This window comes from Ailuropoda melanoleuca, chromosome 3, assembly GCF_002007445.2.
Source record: "Ailuropoda melanoleuca isolate Jingjing chromosome 3, ASM200744v2, whole genome shotgun sequence".
In the NCBI taxonomy this organism is placed as follows: domain Eukaryota; kingdom Metazoa; phylum Chordata; class Mammalia; order Carnivora; family Ursidae; genus Ailuropoda; species Ailuropoda melanoleuca.
This window is the reverse complement of record NC_048220.1, coordinates 29,521,903-29,540,441: the sequence shown is the minus strand read 5'-3', so window position 1 is coordinate 29,540,441 and position 18,539 is coordinate 29,521,903. Positions and strand designations below refer to the sequence as shown.

Sequence of the window (18,539 nt, the reverse complement as noted above, 5' to 3'; positions counted from 1 at the left end):
GTGGTTCTGCAGAGGGGGGAGGGGCCTGGCCTCTGGAAGCAGCCCCATCTCTGGCCCCAGGCCCTGTGAGGAGGAGCCGAAACCAGCAGAGCAAGCTCATTACCCGCCCCTCCCTGCGCAGGCTCTCCCTCCCTTCACATCACAGTGTTTCAGCCCAGAACAAATCTCCGGTGGGAATTCCCTTTTCTCTTACTTTTAAAATATACAGTAATTAACAAACTAATGCTATTAACTGCAACAAGAGGAAATTACAATAAAATCACTGCAGAGTCCACAAGCAGTGGGTCTGGTGGTAGGCCTCAGCTCAGTGTGGAAGGGGGGAGGCGCGCCCGGCCCAGGTGTCATCATGGGAGCCACACTGGGGCCCTGTGGGGCTGGGCGCCGGTTCGCAGGGGCTCTGAGTCCTCAGGAGGTCAAGCCAGGGCTCTGGCACAGCTGCAGCATTTCCTGCGCAGGAAGAGTCAGGATCCCGGCCATTCTTCCAGGCCCAGAGGTTTGCTCTTTTATGAAATCCTTAAATAATAGAGCTGTGACCTGAAGCTGACCTGGGCACGTCTGCAAGGACATGGTCTCTACTCCGGAACAGGCCCAGTGACTTCCCTTCAAGGTCAGACGAGGTTCTGAAAGGCCTCCAGGGGACGTGGCTTGAAAGAGAACCTGGGCCAGGATGTGCTGGACCACCCTGGGCTCCCCTTTGACTCCGCAGAAGCATCTTCAAGGTTGCCCTGTCCATCCCTGTGGGGGAGATTTCACTCAGGGACAGCCCAGGGCCCCAGGAAGGAGTGGGCTTGTCGCTGCCTGATTGTCTGGAAGTCTGTTTGCAGTCTGACTTAAGACCTTCTTACTGCAGCACTGTGTCATTTCCTCGGGTGAGTTCTTAGCAAGCCTGGTCCATGAATTCTAGAGGCCCTTCCCACCCCTTGCCTCCTTTTTTTTTTTTTTTTTTAAGATTTTATTTATTTATTTGACACAGAGAGAGACAGTGAGGGAGAGAGGGAACACTAGCAGGGGGAGTGGGAGAGGAAGAAGCAGGCTCCCAGCAGAGCAGGGAGCCTGATGCGGGGGCTCGATTCCAGGACTCTGGGATCACGCAGAGGCTTAATGACTGACCCACCCAGGTGCCCCGCCCACCCTTGCCTCCTATTCTGGGTTTCGCCACCTCCCCTGCTGTCCTTGGAACCTCCTTCCCCCATCAGATAGCCACGGTAAGCAGGAAGAACAACCTGCTTTCATTCTCCCTCCCAAGATTTTGTCTACCTTTGCATACTGACAAATGTCTGCTTGGAACTTTCAGAAATTCTGTTCAGTAACAGAGGCTGTATTATTATCCCCACTTCACAGATGAAGAAACCAAGGCTCAGAGAGGTTAAGTGACTTGTTCGAGATCACACAGCTGTCAAGATGCAGCATCAGGACTTGAATAGCACATTATGTTTTCCCATAGGACTCTGTCTTCCTTGATGCCTCTTGATTCTTAGGGGAATAAATACTCCAGGTGAGAGGACATGAAACGAACTTTCCTTTCTGTCTGTGACCAGGATGGGCCTGGGGAGGTGAATAAAAGAGTTAAAAGAGAGCTCATCTCACTTCCCCCTTACAGAAGCATTCTGAGTTGGATGCTGTCATCACACAGGTTGTACACATGGGGAAACTGAGGCTCGGAGAAGTGTAGCGCTCTGCCAGAGGTCCCAGGGCTGCTGGTAATAAAGCCAGTACTTAAAGCAGTCCTGTCTGACTCCAGAGCCCACCCCTGCCTTTAGCCATTTGCCCGAAGAGTGAGACAGACTGACTTGAAGTCAGCGACAGTGAGTCCAGCCAGGCTGAGTGGGGAGTCCGAGAACCTCATTAGGAGTGAAGCTGCCACACATGTCAAAACCCCCGGCTGCCCAGCCGGCCCTACTCGGCTTCCAGCGCACTACGTAAACATCCTTACTAATTCACCAAACTCAATCACGTTACTGTGATGGATTTTCCCATCATTACTCCTGAGTGAGTGACAACCTGTTCAGACACTTGCCTTCCCCGCTGCCTTCGGAGAGTTTCAGAAATCAGAATGCTTTGCTCCCTAAGTTGATTTCAACTTGTCCTAAAGTCATTTTAATTGGTGAAGCATCAGAGGCAATTTGGGTAACTTTCTGAGAGCCCCGTTCCACCAGCACTGAGCTGGGGGAAGGGGGGGTCCTCAAATGCCACCCTGGCCCAGGGGTGGCACTCCCCCCTCTGCTGATTGGTCAGCAGACTGCACTCCACGCTTTATTTTCATGTTTCTTGCTGAGGTTCCTACCGCTGGTTCCTGAGGATAACAAGATTCATTTTCTCAATGGCTCTGACAGATAGGATTGTTATTGTTATTACACTCATATACCACCTTTCCTCCAGGAGCTTAAGGCGCTTTACAAATTTGAAAATTATCTAATAATCTTCCAGCAACTCTGAGAGAGGGGGAGAAGTTGCAGCTCGAGGCACCACAGTGCAACCAGAGAACCCCCACACCCCTCACTCCGAAGACCCGGGGAGGGTGGCTATGTGGCCACTGCTGGGTTGGGGGTGCTTGGGGTCGGGAAGCCTCTGAAGGTCTCCTTCCCCCTTCTGAATAAGGAAGAGGAAGATGTCTGGGTAGGAAGAGGGAGAGAGGAAGGAAAAGAGAGAGGGAGGGAGGGAGACAGGCCCAGCTCCAAAGGATAAAATCCAATGGGAGGAAGCTCAGGCAAGGAGAGTTTTCTTTAAAGACACAAGAAATGAGAGGAAGCAGGAGGCTCCCAGGGGCTTGCGGGTAAGAGAGCTGAAATTCAAATAAAAAAAAATAAATAAAATAAAAAAAAAAAATCCAATGGGAGGAAGCTCAGGCAAGGAGAGTTTTCTTTAAAGACACAAGAAATGAGAGGAAGCAGGAGGCTCCCAGGGGCTTGCGGGTAAGAGAGCTGAAATTCAAAATGGAAATCTACCAAAGCAGCAACTAGGCCGGTTGCTCAGGCATGAGAACATGGGCAGAAATATCAAGAGAACCCAAACTGCAAATTTAGGTGGCTGCTTTTAGGTGGCTGTGGGAAGCCTCTGTGGACCTTTTTNGGGCCTTTTTTTTTTTTTTTTTTTAACCTGCAAGCTGAGAGGGTGGCATTAGGTCTCTCCCAGCCTGACATCCTATGATTCTGTCTTCCTTTAAATTTCCTCTTGCCAGAGGCGGCCACAGTAATTGCAGCACGTTTACTAAGTGGGAAAGGGAAAGCTACTATCAAAATGACGGAGGACTCAACTGAACTGCCATTATTTTCTTGAGAAGGCATGCAGACCCCCCACCCTGTTTGAGGCTGTCCTTTTGGGCTTAGGGATGCCTGATGGTTCCAAGCAGTAGCCTTTTGGAGACCAAGTATTGTGCTGAAGAGCTAGGATCTGAGATCAATGCAGTGACCTGGGGCAAATGACGTAAGCACACTGAGCCTCAGTTTCCTCATCTGTTCAAGGACAGCAGTGATACCTGGCTTCTGTGGATGCTTGAGGATGAGCTGGGAGGATGTGAGTCAAATGCCTGGCACAGTCAGCCATGAAGATGGCAAAATGAGGAGGAGGGGACGATGATGCTGATGACATGGTATGATGTTGTGATTTGTAATAAGTTCATCTTTGGTCTTTGTCCATTTCTGGCACAGAGTTCCTAAAACCCTTGGAATTTCTTAAGTGAGTAGTGCCACAAAGGTGTTGTTTGTTATGTTAATGAAGTGTTTTTTGAAAAGTCCCAAGGTCACCTAAGGATGCGGGCTGGTTGCCAAGGGAACCAATCCCGTGATTAGGGGATTGGAACTTTCTGGTTTTCCCCCACGCCCAAACACCCCCAGCTCTGGGGAGGCGGGAGGGGCTACAGAATGATTCCAATCACCAAAGGCCAATGCTTTAGTCATGCGTGCCTACCTAATGACGCCTCCATTAAAACCCAAAAGGACAGGGCTCGGAGAACTTCCTAGTCGGTGAACACAGTGGCCTAGAAGCTCCACACCCCCCCCCCACTCCCTTGCCCTGTGCCTCTCTTATATCTGTCTGCTCCTGAGTTACAGGTGACCCTTGAACAACGTGGCTTTAAATGGAATGGGTGCACCTATACGTGCATTTTTCCCGATAGATACAGGATAGTATCGTTAATATATTTTCCTTATGATTTTTCTTAACGTTTTCTTTTCTTTAGCCCTCTTTATTGTAAGAATACAGAACATAATACATACAACACAAAAATATGTGTTAATTGCTTGTTTATGTTATCGGTAGGGCTTGCGATTAACAGTAGGCCATTAGTAGTTAAGTTCTTGGGGAGTCCAAAGTTATGGATGGATTTACAGTTGCATGGGGTGAGGGGTTGGTGCCCCTAACCTCCTGTATTGTTCAAGGATCAACTGTATATCCTTTCATAGTCAACCAGTAATCTAGTAAGTAAAATGTTTCTCCGAGTTCTATGAGCCTCTCTAGCATATTAATCAAACCCAGAGAGGGGGTCATTGGAACCTCCAATCTAGTGGGTTGATCAGGAGCACAGGTGTCAACTTGAACTTGTGATTGGCATCTGAAGTGGGGTTGAGGGGGTGGTGGTGGCAGTCTTGTAGCATTGAGGCCTTAACTTGTGGAATGTGATGCTGTCTCCGGCTTGATCCTGTCAGAATTCAGTTGAATTGTTGGATACCCAGCTGTGTCCGAGAATTGTTGGTGTGGAGAAAGCCCCCTTCCTGCATTGAAATTGAGTTTAGAACCCTTTATAAGGCTCCGCTTGCCTTGAGCTTCTTTTATTTTTTTTTAAAGATTTATTTATTTGAGAGAGAGAGAGAGAGAGAGAGAACACATGGGGGGAGGGGCAGAGAGAGGTAAAGAGAATCTTAAGTAGACTCCCTGCTGAGTGTGGAGCGAGAGGAGAGAGGGGGCTTAATCTCATGACCCTGAGATCATGACCTGAGCCAAAATCAAGAGTCGGACTCTTAACTGACTGAGCCATCCAGGTCCCCCCCTTCTATTATTCTCTTTTTAAGATTTTATTATTTTTTTATTTTTTATTTTTTTAAGATTTTATTTATTTATTTGACAGAGAGAGACAGCCAGCGAGAGAGGGAACAGAAGCGTGGGGAGTGGGAGAGGAAGAAGCAGGCTCCTAGCAGAGGAGCCCGATGTGGGGCTCGATCCCAGAGCACCGGGATCACGCCCTGAGCCGAAGGCAGACGCTTAACTACTGTGCCACCCAGGCGCCCCTAAGATTTTATTTTTAGGCGATCTCTACACCCAATGTGAGGCTTGAACTCACAACCTCGAGATCCAGAGTCGCATGCTCCACAGACTGAGGCAGCCCCTGCGGCCCCCCCCCCCCAGCTTCTTCTAAAGCCCCATCCTCCCTCAGGGGCAGTTGGCAGGCTGCAGATTCGGGTGGGGAGGGTGAGGCAGAGGCTGGAGATGCAGCACGATGGTCTTTGAGGCACCTATTCTTCATCCTGTCCCCACCCAGGCCCACCAGACCTTGGCTCTCATCCTAATTCCCTAGGCTGCTCTCTCCCCAGGGCCTTCAGCTTCCCCTGCAGGCTTAACTGACCCTGGAGGCAGCAGCTGGCTGCATCCGCCCCAGCTCCTGGCCGGCACCTCTCCCTGAGTCTCCACTGGGACTCTGACAAGGCTGCTTAGTGAGCCCAGTCTTTGGAGGAGGTCTGGGGCCCCTGCTGCTTTGATGGGTGATGGGGGGTACCCTCTGAGGAGCCCAAAGGAAGACGCGAGGAGGTGGAAGTAATGTTGCAGGCCAGAGTGCAAAAGGCAGATGGGGGAGGAGGGACAGTATAATTCAGGACAGTGAGCTGGAGGGAGAACAGAGAAGCTTTTAAGGGTGGAGAGAGAATTCGAGAGGGGGAGGCCTTGTAGTTCTCATATCCTCCTGCTGACGTAAGGCATAGTAGGTACTCACTAGATGTGAGCTATTACGCACGCACGCGCGCGCACACACACACACACACACAGACAGACACTGCAGAGCTGGTACCTACCTACCATCCAGCCATCCATCCCAACTACCATCCAGTCATTCGATAAATATCGATTAAGCACCAGCTCTGTGCCGGACCCCATGCAAGGTACTGTGGCACAGTGATGAACAAAAGCACACACGAACCCTGCCCTCACAGAGGTTAGAGTCCAGTGAGGAAGACAGACTTGAAACAGGCAAGCACACAAATAAAGACATGATTTCAAAAGTGTCTTCTTCATTCAATTGTGCATTTAACAACATCTAGAAGAGCAAACCTAAGGAGGCCACCTCTAGATGGCTGGCCTGGGACGCCTCTTTGTGGGAATGCTGGTTCAGGTAAGGTGTAAAGGCTGAGTGGGAATTGGCCAGGGGCAGGCTGGGAAGGGAAGGTTCTAAGTAGACCCACTGACAGAGTCAGCAGGGCCTGGGTTGTGTGAATGGGAAGTTCCTGAAGGAAAGGGATCTAATGTAAGTTTTTAATGACCTATCTGGCAGGGGAGTAAAGAATGGGTTAGGGAGGGGGACAGGAGTGCAAGCAGCAAGGCCAGTGAGCAGGTTATTTCAGGAGCTGACAGCCCTCAATGTCCATCCTCTACCCACTTAGGATCTAGAATACGGTGACTCTTCAGATTCTCTCACCTGGGGAGTTTTACGAATCCCAGTAGCATTGTTACTCCAGGCTACTTAAATCAGAGTCCCAGAGGGTAGGACCCAGCACTGGTCCTTTGGAAAACATCCCCAACGTACTGTTCCAGCAGAGTCTCCATCCCCAAGAGGGCGAGGAGAAGTCACACTTCTGAGCACCTACTATGCCAATTTAGTTGACTTACATTAGCTTAATCCTCACTAAACTGTGAGAGATGGGCATCGCTGCACCCACTTTACAGAAGAGGAAACTGAGGCTCAAAAAGGTCAAACATTTTGCTTCCCTACTTCCTGGCCTTGAGGAAGTCACTTAAACCTCTTAGAGATTTTTTCTGTATAAATTGGGGGTAGTATCTACATAGACTTGCCAGGGGAGTGAAATATGGCAGCTTTGCCCACATCCTGAATATACTAAGAGTTCCTTGTATCATAACCAATATTAGCAGAGCCCAAGGCCCCAGAGTCAGTAAGTGGCAGAGGCAGAGTTTGGGCTCCTGATCCATTTACCGCCCATCACACAGAGACTAGCTCGCTAGAGAGAGGCTGGATTCTGAGGGGTCCCTGTGGGTGCACGGGGAGGAACCCAGCCCAGGCACAAGGATCAGGGCCCCCAACCAAGCCTGGGAGTCTGCTCCAGGCTCCATTCAGACTGCCGCATTCTGACCTGGGTTTCAGCGGCGTCTCCCTGCTTCTCTCTGCAAGGAGAAGGTGGGACGAATGCCCACTTTCACAGATGGGGAAGTAGCTTGCCCAAAGACACAAAGTGAGAGACAGTGAAGATGGCCCCAGGCCCCCTATCTTCCTGCCTAAGGCATTTTCCTCTTGCACAGGGGAACAAAGGGGAAGATGAGGCTGGACTGTGTGGGGATGGGCGGCCTAGAGCTAGTGCTGGAGCACCAAAAAGGGTGGGTGGTCTCAGGTGAATCCTGAGGCCCAGGGCCCAACTTCTCAGCCCCAGGGCTAGTAGGTTCCCTGGCTGACTCTGGGTAGGCCCACCACCATGAGGGTCCCCACTGCCATCCCTGGTTCCTGAGAATACCCCCAGCTAGAGCCCAGATGGGCATCAACTTGGGCCCTGCTCAAGTTGGGGACCCCGTGGGTTCCCCCATTCATATCAGTAGAACAGAGCAGCTATGAACACAGGCTCTGAAGTCAGGTGGGCTTAAATTTCCATCCCAGTCCCACCTATTTCATGCTGTAATACCTTGGGGAAATTTCTTAACTCATCTAAGCCTCAGTTTTCTCATCTGTAAAATGGAGATAAGTAAAAAATTAATGTAGATCAAATCAACTGATAAAGGAGCTCCAAGATACATTATTCATTGAAAACAAAAAACCAAGATGCAGAGGTGTTTTGTTTTGTTTTAAAGGAGGCTCTATGCCCAATGCCGGGCTCGAACTCACAACCCTGAGACCGAGACCTGAGCTGAGATCAAGACTCGGATGCTTAACAGAGTGAGCTACCCAGGCGTCCCCAGAAGAGTTGTTTTTTTTTTTTTTTTAAAGATTTTATTTATTTATTCGATAGAGATAGAGACAGCCAGCGAGAGAGGGAACACAAGCAGGGGGAGTGGGAGAGGAAGAAGCAGGCTCATAGCAGAGGAGCCTGATGTGGGGCTCGATCCCGGAACACCGGGATCACCCTGAGCCGAAGGCAGACGCTTAACCGCTGTGCCACCCAGGCGCCCCGAGAAGAGTTTTAATATAGCACGCACCAAGGCAAATTTTTAAAAAGAGATACTCATCTACATGTGTGCCTGTTATGAATAGACTATATCCGAAAGCCCACAGAGCAACGAGAACTGTGCTTCCTCTTTGGGGAGGAGGGCAAGGGATGGGAGGAGCAAGAACAGCTACTTTTCATTGAATATCACTGGTACTATTTGAATTGTTTACTTTGCAAGTTCTGTTTTTTCAATTAGAGGTGGTTTTTTTTTTTTTAATGGGGTTAATCAGATTTACAGGGTTGACTCAAGGATTAAATAAATTAATACATGTAAAGTATGTAACACAGAGCAAGCACTCAGTTCTGCACCACGGTATTTGCTGAGCATGTGGTGGTCCTCATTGGCCCCAATTCTTTACTCCCCCTACTATATCCACAAACTTGTCAGGTCCTGCTTTGGCAGAGGGGGGTGCTGGCGTGCTTAGCCATGCTCTCTTGCATTTGTGCCTTTTGCAGGAGAACATGTCTCAAGTAGCTGCTGGTCCAACAATGGTTAGAAAAATATGAGACAGATTTGTACTCAATCCACAGTTTTTTGTTTTTTTAAGATTTTTAAGCCATCTCTCCACCCAATGTGGGACTCGAACTTACAACCCCGAGATCAAGAGTCACATGCTCCACCGACTGAGCCAGCCAGGCACCCCCTCAATCCACAGTTTAAAACCAAGCCCATCTGAGCCCAGTCCAGATCAACCAAAATCCTGCCAGCCTACAAGAAATACTGTTCTATGACCCTAAGTTTTGGAATGGTTTAATATACATTATTATGACAGAAGCTGATTAATGGAGACTCTATGCAGGCCCTGTGCTAGGTACAGCGGATACAGGAGTAAGCAAAACCAAGTACAGTCCCTGCCCTCATGGAGTTTACACTCTAATGATGAAAAGGCATGAGAGCTTTTGTTTTTTAAAGATTTTGTTTATTTGACAGAGATGGAGACGGCCAGCGAGAGAGGGAACACAAGCAAGGGGAGTAGGAGAGGAAGAAGCAGGCTCATAGCAGAGGAGCCTGATGTGGGGCTGATCCCAGAACGCCGGGATCACGCCCTGAGCGGAAGGCAGGCGCTTAACTGCTGTGCCACCCAGGAGCCCCCATGAGAGCATTTAATGGCAGGGAGGTGAGGAGAGTTGATCTAGGCAGAGGGTCAAAGAAGCTTTCTTGAGGCAGTGACACTTGAATTAAGACCAGAAAGATGAATAGAAGTTAACTAAGTAAACTCCAGACAAAGGAATGGAATGTGCAAAGGCCCTGAGGCAGGGGGTGGTGGTGGTGGTGGTGGTGGCGGCTACTACACAGGAGCTGCTAGTAGCTGGATAACAGAGGGACAAATGTGAGATGAGACAGGAGGTGCAGATCAGGCAAGAATATACTTATTAAAGCAAAGGGAAACTTTGGGAACGTTTAGTGGAAGGCAGAGGAGGACACGAAATTCATTTAGGAAGAGGTCATTTGGACTGAGGTTATATACGTACTGGAAGTTCTGTTAGTTGAGGTAGTACTGGAACTATTACACCATCTGTGCCCATCTCTTTGTCTCTGCTACTTATGTGTCTATATCCATATCTGTGTCCTTGCTTTTGTGTCCAGCCTCAGAAGCTCCAGAGTCCCCAGCCCCTTCCCAGATTACTGGGATCCTTAAAAACTTAGGGTTCTCTTCATCTGTATCACATATGTATACCCTGCGCATTTCCAAAATTCTTGCCCATCTTCTGGGTGTCTTGGGTCTCTCTGGGCCTGCTGGCCCCAGGCTGGTGTCTCTGGACCAGCAGAAGCTGAAGGCTGCTCCCAGGGATCCTGAGTCTGAAGCCCAATGACTCCTCCCAGATGGGGGGGGGAGGAGCCGAAGGCACAAAAGGCCCTGGCATCTGCAAGCCTCCCATCAGTGCAAATCAATGCAAGATTAAAATTCATGATGGTTCTGGGGCACAACTGCAAACAATTTGTTCAGTAAACTTTGCTCTAATTGGCATTCGTAGAATTTCCTGTTAATCAGGCCCCTTGGGCTCTGTGTGGCTGGGATGCTCTGTCTCCCCATGACAGGACAAGGAGCATGTATGGGTGGGCGTGAGAAAAAGGGGGAGGGAGGATGGGTAAACATGGGTATCTCGAATTATTTGCCTGGGTATTTCTCACTGTAGGGACGCAAGTATCAGACTGGGGTGCCCACAGGTGACCTTGCTTAGGGAGTACTTCTGTTCCACACTCTGTGTTTTGGGGTGAATCTGGAGTGAATCTGCCTGAGTCAGAGTCTCTGTGCAGGTGTGTACCTAGGTGTCGGGGTGATGTATACCAATGGGGGTGTGCGTCCAAGTGGTGGGGTTGTGTATTAGGTCGTGTATCTAAGTGTTTGTTTTGGTGCCTGCACACAGCCGTCCAGGCATGGTCTGCAGCAGGTGTCTGCAGGTTAGTAAAGTGCAGCTCAGTGTGGAGGCTGCTGGGCCCAGACCTTACCCGGCTTTCCCTCTGGCTCCAAGAGATAGGAACTGACAGTGCTCAAGTCGGGTCCCAGACTAAGAGGGCCTCCCGTGCATGAATCCCTGGTCTATCCATGCTAGCTGCCACCAAGGACAGGCTGGGCAGTCCTCTACTCCATGCCCACTCTCTCTTCACCAGGGCCCACACATGCCTACCCACACGCCAGAGCCCCAAGACCGAGGATCCAAAGGCTTTTGAGGGTTCTGCTGAAAAATATCAATGACCTCAAATATGAACATAATTCACATGAAGAGACTACAAGTAATAAATGCTTAATTCTATGTCTACAAAATGTAACATAATGCCGCCCACAAAGCTGCTCAGCTCATATGGTTACATAGAAATGATATGTAATGTGGGATCCAGCTGTGCTTTCTCATGTTTGAAATGGGACATGGAGCCTCCAGAAGGAAGAAGTCCCAAGAAGATCTAGAGACAGCCCTGGTCCATCGCTTGAGCTCTGGCAGGAGGGCCCAGCCCCTCCACTCTGGGTCCCCTCTCACAGGCTCACTCTCACAAGGAGGCATCCTCTGTCTTTGTACAGTGATGGGGTCACCCTGGCTTGCTGTCAGACCTGACACAAGGACAGTGGAAAGGTGTAGCTGCACCTGTGTGTGCACGTGTGTATGTGTGTTACAGGCTTCTGAGCACCAGGGCTGCCTGCAGCTTGTGCCTTTGAATGGGTTTATACTCAGAGAGCAATGGCAGTGCTGGGATAATTGTGTGTAAGGGACTGTGTCTTATGCCCAGGTGGTTATGGTGCTTCTTTCTCTGTGTGTGTGTGTGTGTGTGTGTGTGTGTGTGTACATGTGTGCGTGCATGCCCAAACAGATAACTTGCCTGCACATGAGGGCTTTCGGGGCGGGGGGGGGGGAAGGGGCTGCTGTCTTGGGGGTGGTGTGCGGGTGGCCCCCACCCCAGCATCCCTCACCATCATTATCTCAGCAGGAGCAGCTCTTGCCCTGGGGCCCGCCCTCACTGTTTCCAGCAGCTGCTGCTTTTCCCCAAATCAACCCCTCTGCTCCAGCTTCTCATTTTCCTGCTGGGGGGCCTTGGGCTGGCTGGGGAGGGGTCTTGGGCGGACAGTGCCCCCAGCACGCAAGCTGATCTTTCACAGACCCCAGCCGCGCCCCCCCCCCCCCCCCCCCCCCCCCCNGGCCCCCCCCCCCCCGCCCCTAGTCCACAGGGTTCCTCTTCTTTCTTCATTGCTGTTGCTGTGGAGGACATGGGTTGTTTGACTGTGTGTGTGTGTGTGTGTTACATATGAGTGGCAGGGGAGAGAGAGGGGCTGGGTCTAGAATGGGAGTGGTTGAGAAGGATGTGACAGGCCCCTGGCTGGCTGGGAGGGAATGGGCAGCCCTCCGGGTCTGGGCACGGGGTCCTCCGTCCCTCTAGCAGCAGGGAAGGGTCTGAAGTGCAGGGGGCAGGACTGTGGCTTTGCCCCTTGCTAGGGATGTCAGGGGTGCACCCTGGAGGGCAACCAGAGGAGCTCCGCCTAGGCAGAGGGCATGCAGCCCCCTCTCCCTGCTCAAAGGGCCAAGTCCAGGTAAAGGAGACCCAGGATCTCAGCAGAAGCTGCTGAGGAGAGGGGGAAGCAGGGGAACAGATGAGAGAAGGGAGGAGAGAGTTAATCCCAGAAGACCTTGGTTTGAATTGCTCTGCCTGCTACCTCCCTGAGGCCAGGGAAGAAGGAGTGAGCTCCAGAGATTTCAGATGAAACCCAGGGAAGGTGCAGACAAGGGAGCCCAGGTCTGAGGGAGATGGATGGGCAGCCAGCTCCAAGCTGGGCACTGAGCTCTGGCGGCTGCATGGAAGGAGCCCATGTCATGACACAGATCTGTAGACATGCCAGGTGGCAGGGTCATCAGCTACCAGCACCTTGGCTCTGAATCCAAGACATTCAAGTTCTACCACACTCCCCTGGGACATAATCATGAGCAAGACCCCAGTCAGGCCTCACGGAGCAGCAGGTTGCTGGGAACCACAGGGGAGTAACCAGCCCTGGGAAGGGGGAAGGAAGCTCAGGGCGGTGGCCATTCAACGGAAGCACATCACCCAGCCTAGGGAAAGCTTCTTGGAGGAGGTGATGTCTCAGCCCAGGCCTGAATGATCGGTTGTAATAACAACACAAACTATTACTTGTAATCATAGCAACAGACAAGAGCGACCCTGAGCAACTCCCCACACGTCAAATAGATTTTCTCAGTCAAGCTTTCCAACTTTCCCGTGAGTTAGGTACTAGAACCTTCATCTTACAGATACTCAGAAAGGTGCCTGACAACACATAGCTAATAAGTGACAGTGCCAAGATTTGCAGTCCACCCAAATCTGAGTATTGGCCAACCCTGGGACATGGCCTCCTGTGGTGCTCGGTGCTCGCTCCCCATTCCTGAGTTCAGCAGCAGCAGTGCCGGCCTCGAGCACCCCACGGCCCCTTGGAGGTGAGCCTGGCAGCCTGGACCAGGCTCCTGTGGGCCAGAAGCAGGAGCAACAGGGAAAGGCGGGTGCAGGGCTCAGACCGGAGTTTGCAGAGACTGACATCTACCTGGCCCTGTTTTCGTTTGCTTTTCAGTTGAGAAGGGAAAAGGCCAGCGTTTTTATGACACCAGCTTGTGATTCTATTTTCTGTTTAAATTCTGGGTGAGGGAAAAATAAGAGACATCAGAGAAACCTTCAGAATCTCATTTTGAGAGTCTGAGCTGCAGATAAATGAGCCTCCTGCAGAAACGCTACATCAAAGTGAATTTTCTCAGCTGTATTTTCTTTCTTTTAATAGGGCCATTTACTACATTAATATTCCAGGAAGTCATTTTAATTTCGTGTTTATCACCCATTGGGAAAGTTAAACAGGATCAATATGTAACCAGTGGCAAATTTGGGGAACTTGGGGGAGAAGGGGAGTGTTTGGAGGCTGTGGTGATTCCACCATGGGGAGTCCTTGAGAGGGGAGGGGAGGGGCAGAGGCTGGGGAAGGGAGGACAGGTTGGGGTGGGGGAGGGGCGGGGAAGCATGGGGGATTTGTATGGTGGTAATTGTCTGAACCTGCATCAGGGGAACGATTATTGAGCAGCTACTAGTGTGAGGCATGGCTCATGCTTTATGTTTTTTATTTATTTTTATTTTTTTAAAGATTTATTTATTTGACAGAGATAGAGACAGCCAGCGAGAGAGGGAACACAAGCAGGGGGAGTGGGAGAGGAAGAAGCAGGCTTGTAGCGGAAGAGCCTGATGTGGGGCTCAATCCCACAACGCCAGGATCACGCCCTGAGCCGAAGGCAGACGCTTAACCGCTGTGCCACCCAGGCGCCCCGCTTTATGTTTTTTAATCCTCACAACTCATGAAGTAGATATTCTTATTCCCATCATTACATATGGGGAAACTGAGGCTTGGAAAATTTGTCACATGTCCACAGTCTTCCAGGAGAACTCTCATTGACTGATTCATTCCTTCAATAAATATGTGTCAAACACCTGCTATGTGCCGGGCATTTACCTAGCAGCTGGAGGATTTTGGTCAATGAAAGTTAATTTACCAAAAGCCTAAGGCTCCATGTCAAATCCACTGAATGTCTCTTTTAGTGAATTGCCTGCTTCTGGGGAAACAGGTGGGCCCCTGCCCTTGTGGAGGTTACAGTCAAGTGGGGTGACAGGCTTTCATCAAATCATCACACAAGTCCGGACGAACTTGCCCCTGTGGTCAGGGCTGGAATGGGGGCTTCATCTAGAGTGGCAGGTTGCCTGGCTGGGCGCCGCACGGGGTGGGGGATGCACCACCTGAGATCTAGGGGAAGCGTGGGAGGCGGCCGGCTGACTAGGAAGAGCAGAACCTTGTGGCAGGGAGCAGGGCCAGTGCCAGGGATTGAGAGAAGAGAACAACAAAGTTGGGAGGAGCCAGGGACCTCAGGCGCTGCCGAGGTGGACAGCAGATACGATGGAACCCCTTGAGCTGAGTAACGACTTGGGGGGCCCTAGAGGGCCACGAGGCAGATGTATGCTCTGGGTCAATGTCTATGCGCCGAGGGTCCTCAAGCCTGGGCTCCATAAGGCACATTCCCAGGCAGTGCAAAGAGACAGGGGTGGGAAGTAGCAGGTGTTAAATAAAGCCCCACAAGCTGAGGGCATTTCAGGGGACTCAGGAGGATGGAGCTGGACATTAAAGAGGAGATCATCTTTAGGGAATTTAGAGACAGAGAAGGTAAAACCCTTGGAATCATCTGTGATCGCCCTCTTCCTCACATGCCCCTACATTTGGTCCATCAGCTCATCCCGCCGGCTTACCTCTGCAATATGTCCCGAGTCAGACCTCCTCCCACCAAGTCCACTGCCAACCCCTGCACTAAGCCTCCTGGATTACTGCAGCTGCCTGCTACCTCTTGTCTCTGCTTTTGTCCTCAACTCCCTATCCTCTGTTCTCAACACCACAGCCAGAGTGAGACCTTTAAAACATAAATCACGTCATGCCTAAAACCCTCTGGTGGATTCTTGTCTCACTCCGATAAAAGCTAGTTCTTACAAAGGCCCACGAGGCCCTACAATCTCCCCACTAAGTTGTGTCTCTAATTCCTACTGCTTTACCTTTGCTAACCCGGTTACTCCAGCCTGCTTGCTGTTCCAGGAACTTGCTGGCTAGGGTCCCACTGCAGTGCCTTCGCACTTTGTACTTGCCATTCCCTCTCCCTGGAATGCTCTTCCCCCATCTATGTGTTTGCTCACTCCTTCACTCCTTTTGAGTCTTTGCTCCAAGTCACTTTCTCTGCGAGGCCTTCTCTGACCACCCTATTTGCACTGCAGTCCTCCCCCACCAGCATCTCCGTCCTCCCGTTGCTGCTTGCTTGTGTTCTATGGCATTTCTCATTTCTAACATAGGTTATAATGTACTTATGTACCTTGCTTGTGGTCTACCTCCCCTCTTTAAATGTCAGCTCCACAGGGTGGGGACTTTGTCTATTTTGTTCACAGCTTACATCCCCTGTGCCTACAACAGTGCCTACACATCATGCGTGCTCAGTTAGCTGGATAAGAAGGGACACCTACCCATATCAGGAGCAAAGAGCCAAAGGGAATACTATTCCTGGGGTGACTTGTTCTTAATTTAATTATTTTAATTTCACTGACTCCCAACAACAGCCCTTTATGGTGACAACTATGATTGGCTGCATATTATAGATGGGGCAGCTGAGGCTCTGCAAGATAGTAAAGGACGTGTAGAGTTGGACATCCGGCAGCTCTCAGGACAGGCACTGGTGTCAGACTGCCTGGGCTGGTGCCTGGTGCCTCCATTTACCTTCTACAGGACCTTGGACAAGGTTTTGTCCTTTTTGTGCCTCAGTGTCCTCATCTACAAAATGGGTACAATCATAGGACCCACCCCCAAGGGCTGTTAGAATTCAGCGGCACAATATATGTCCATTCTTTAGCTTGGGCTACACGGATGGTGCTCAATAATGTTAGCAATTGTTATTCTGGGAGCTACACTCTGCTGCGTGAGTGGGGCCCCTGGGCCACTCATCACCCAGGAGTCTCCATCCCATTTCCATGGGGGACCTTGGGTCAGTCCAAGACTCTGCCTCCAAATGGCAGTGGCCGGTCTTGTTCAGTCCCATTTGTTTAGGTGGAATTTAATTTCTGCCTAAGCCAAGAGGCTTCTGGCCCCTCCTGCCCTCTCTCTTGCTCTCATCAGCAGGAAAATGAGCTCTGGGAGCTTTCCCCCTGGTCCAGAAATCCAAGGTGAAGAATTTCATTAACAATCAAGAGGACATAATCAACATTCTAATAATTCCAGAACTGCACTCCCCCATTTTGCAGCCCCCCCAAAATGCCCCCATCCTCCCCACTTCATCCCATTCCTGGCTCTCCCAGACACACTCACCTTGACCAAGAAATCTCATTTCCTCTCAAGCCAAATTTACTTTGCTATTAAATTCAGCACCTTACCTTCTGCCCTGATGATGAGGGGATGTGCTCTAGACTTCCTAGACTTCTCCTGCTTCTGAAAGACATGTGAATGGGAACAGTGGTGTCCTGAGGGGCTGGCTTCTTTTACATCTCTGGGGATGTTCCAGAATGGGCTAACACATTTTCCCCTTAGGGACTCAGGAACTTCATACTCCATGGCTGGGGAAGCAGAACTTCTCCTGGCTTGGCAGGGAGGAGGAGGGCTCTGGTGAGCTCTTCTTCAGGACTGCCGTGTGACCCCCTATCCTAGCATTTAGGAAAGTTTAGCCTATACCATCTTCCGCCTGTATGTCCTTGGATAACTTAATTTATCTGTGCTTCAGTTTCCTTACCTGTAAAATGGGGATGATAGCAGTAATGCTCCTCTCAAGGTCACTGGGGGAAGGAAAGGAGATGTTTATTAGCATAGTGCCTGGTATGGAGTGGGTACCGGGCAAATAAGAGCTGCCGCTATTGTTACAAGCATACCAGTGGTTATAGAGTCTTTCGCACTTGAATCCTGCAATGTGGTACCCACCATCCTTTCTCTCACCTTGTTCCTCCCTTCATCCAGTTGGAGTACAAGGAGTGATTATGGATACAGTGAAGTGTGGCTGATGAGGATGTTAAACAGGCCTTTCCGGTACAGTGTGGTCGGAGCTATGACAGCCAAAGTTCTGGGGGGCTATGGGAACCCAAAGGGGGTGCCTGTGTGAGATCGGAGGGTCTGGCAGGAGCTGACTTGTATTGAGAGCTGAGGAATGAGGAGCAGTTTGCATGGAAATGGTAAGTAGGAGGGACTGAGGGTGGAAACTGTCAGGGCAAAGGCCAGGAGGTGAGAGCTCCTCACTGAGTGCTCCTTCCTCGGTGGTGCTGAGGGGCCATCAGGAGCAGAGGCCAGCTGGGTGAACCTGACCTTGTGAGCCATGAGGGGGAGTTTGGTTTTTATCCTGAGGGCAATGTGAAGCCACTAAAGGACACTGAGGAAAGGAGTGACCTGAGTTTTCTTAGAGAAACATCTATCTGGCTGCAGTGTGGGAACCAGATGGGAGCAAGACAAGGACCCACATGGGGAGATGAGCAAGAATGTGGATGGGGCCTGGGCCAGGGAAGGCTGTGGCAATGGAGAAACGTGGAAATGTGCATTACAGAGGCAATCCTGCTCAGGGCCGGCACGGTGGGACAGTCAGGGGGTTGGAGATGATGGGAGGCTGGAGTGTGGCTTGAGCACCCCCACCTGCTGGAGGTGGGGGCTAGTAGAAGCACGAGGACCAAGGGGAGAATGGCACCCTGCATGTCTGGGCCCCGGGTGGGGGATTTATGTGGCCCAGGTCCCTATCTAGGAAGATGCCTGAGAGAGACTAGGCTCAGAGCAGGTCACCCCAGCCTGGCCCAACTCAATGCTTTATGCAGCTGGGGCCACAAGGATTCCAGGCTCAACAGAGGCTGCTGCCTGAAGTTTAATTCTCTAATCTCTGAATCCTCCAGAAATCCCTTTCGAGACTTGAGCAGCCCTTAGGCATTCTTCCTGGTGGTGGCCCCATGGCAGGGCTTCACAAACACACACCACACCCTCTAGCCTGTGTCTGTGCGCATGTGCATGCATGCACGCGCGCGCGCGCGCGCGCACACACACACACAGTGTTCCACGCTCCAGGATGAGCCCAGGGAAACGGGAGGATGGGAGGCAGGGCCCCTGAGTGTCCAGAAGAGGAGCAGGCATAGGAAGGGGGGAAAGAGGGACTGCAGGGGAAGAGAAGATACTCCCAGCTTCAGTC

General features: G+C 50.9%; 1 long non-coding RNA gene across 1 annotated transcript in view; it reads right to left on the bottom strand.

Annotated features, from left to right (window-relative positions):
- Window positions 1-290: 290 nt before the first annotated feature.
- LOC117801487 overlaps window positions 291-18,539 on the bottom strand; it is a 118,491-nt gene continuing 100,242 nt past the window's right edge. Inside the window, exons 5-8 of the long non-coding RNA XR_004624045.1 lie at window positions 17,115-17,157; window positions 16,762-16,816; window positions 1,258-1,545; window positions 291-735 (exon numbers count right to left, since the gene is read on the bottom strand). This is a non-coding gene — a long non-coding RNA (uncharacterized LOC117801487). The remainder of the gene's footprint in view (window positions 736-1,257; window positions 1,546-16,761; window positions 16,817-17,114; window positions 17,158-18,539) is intronic.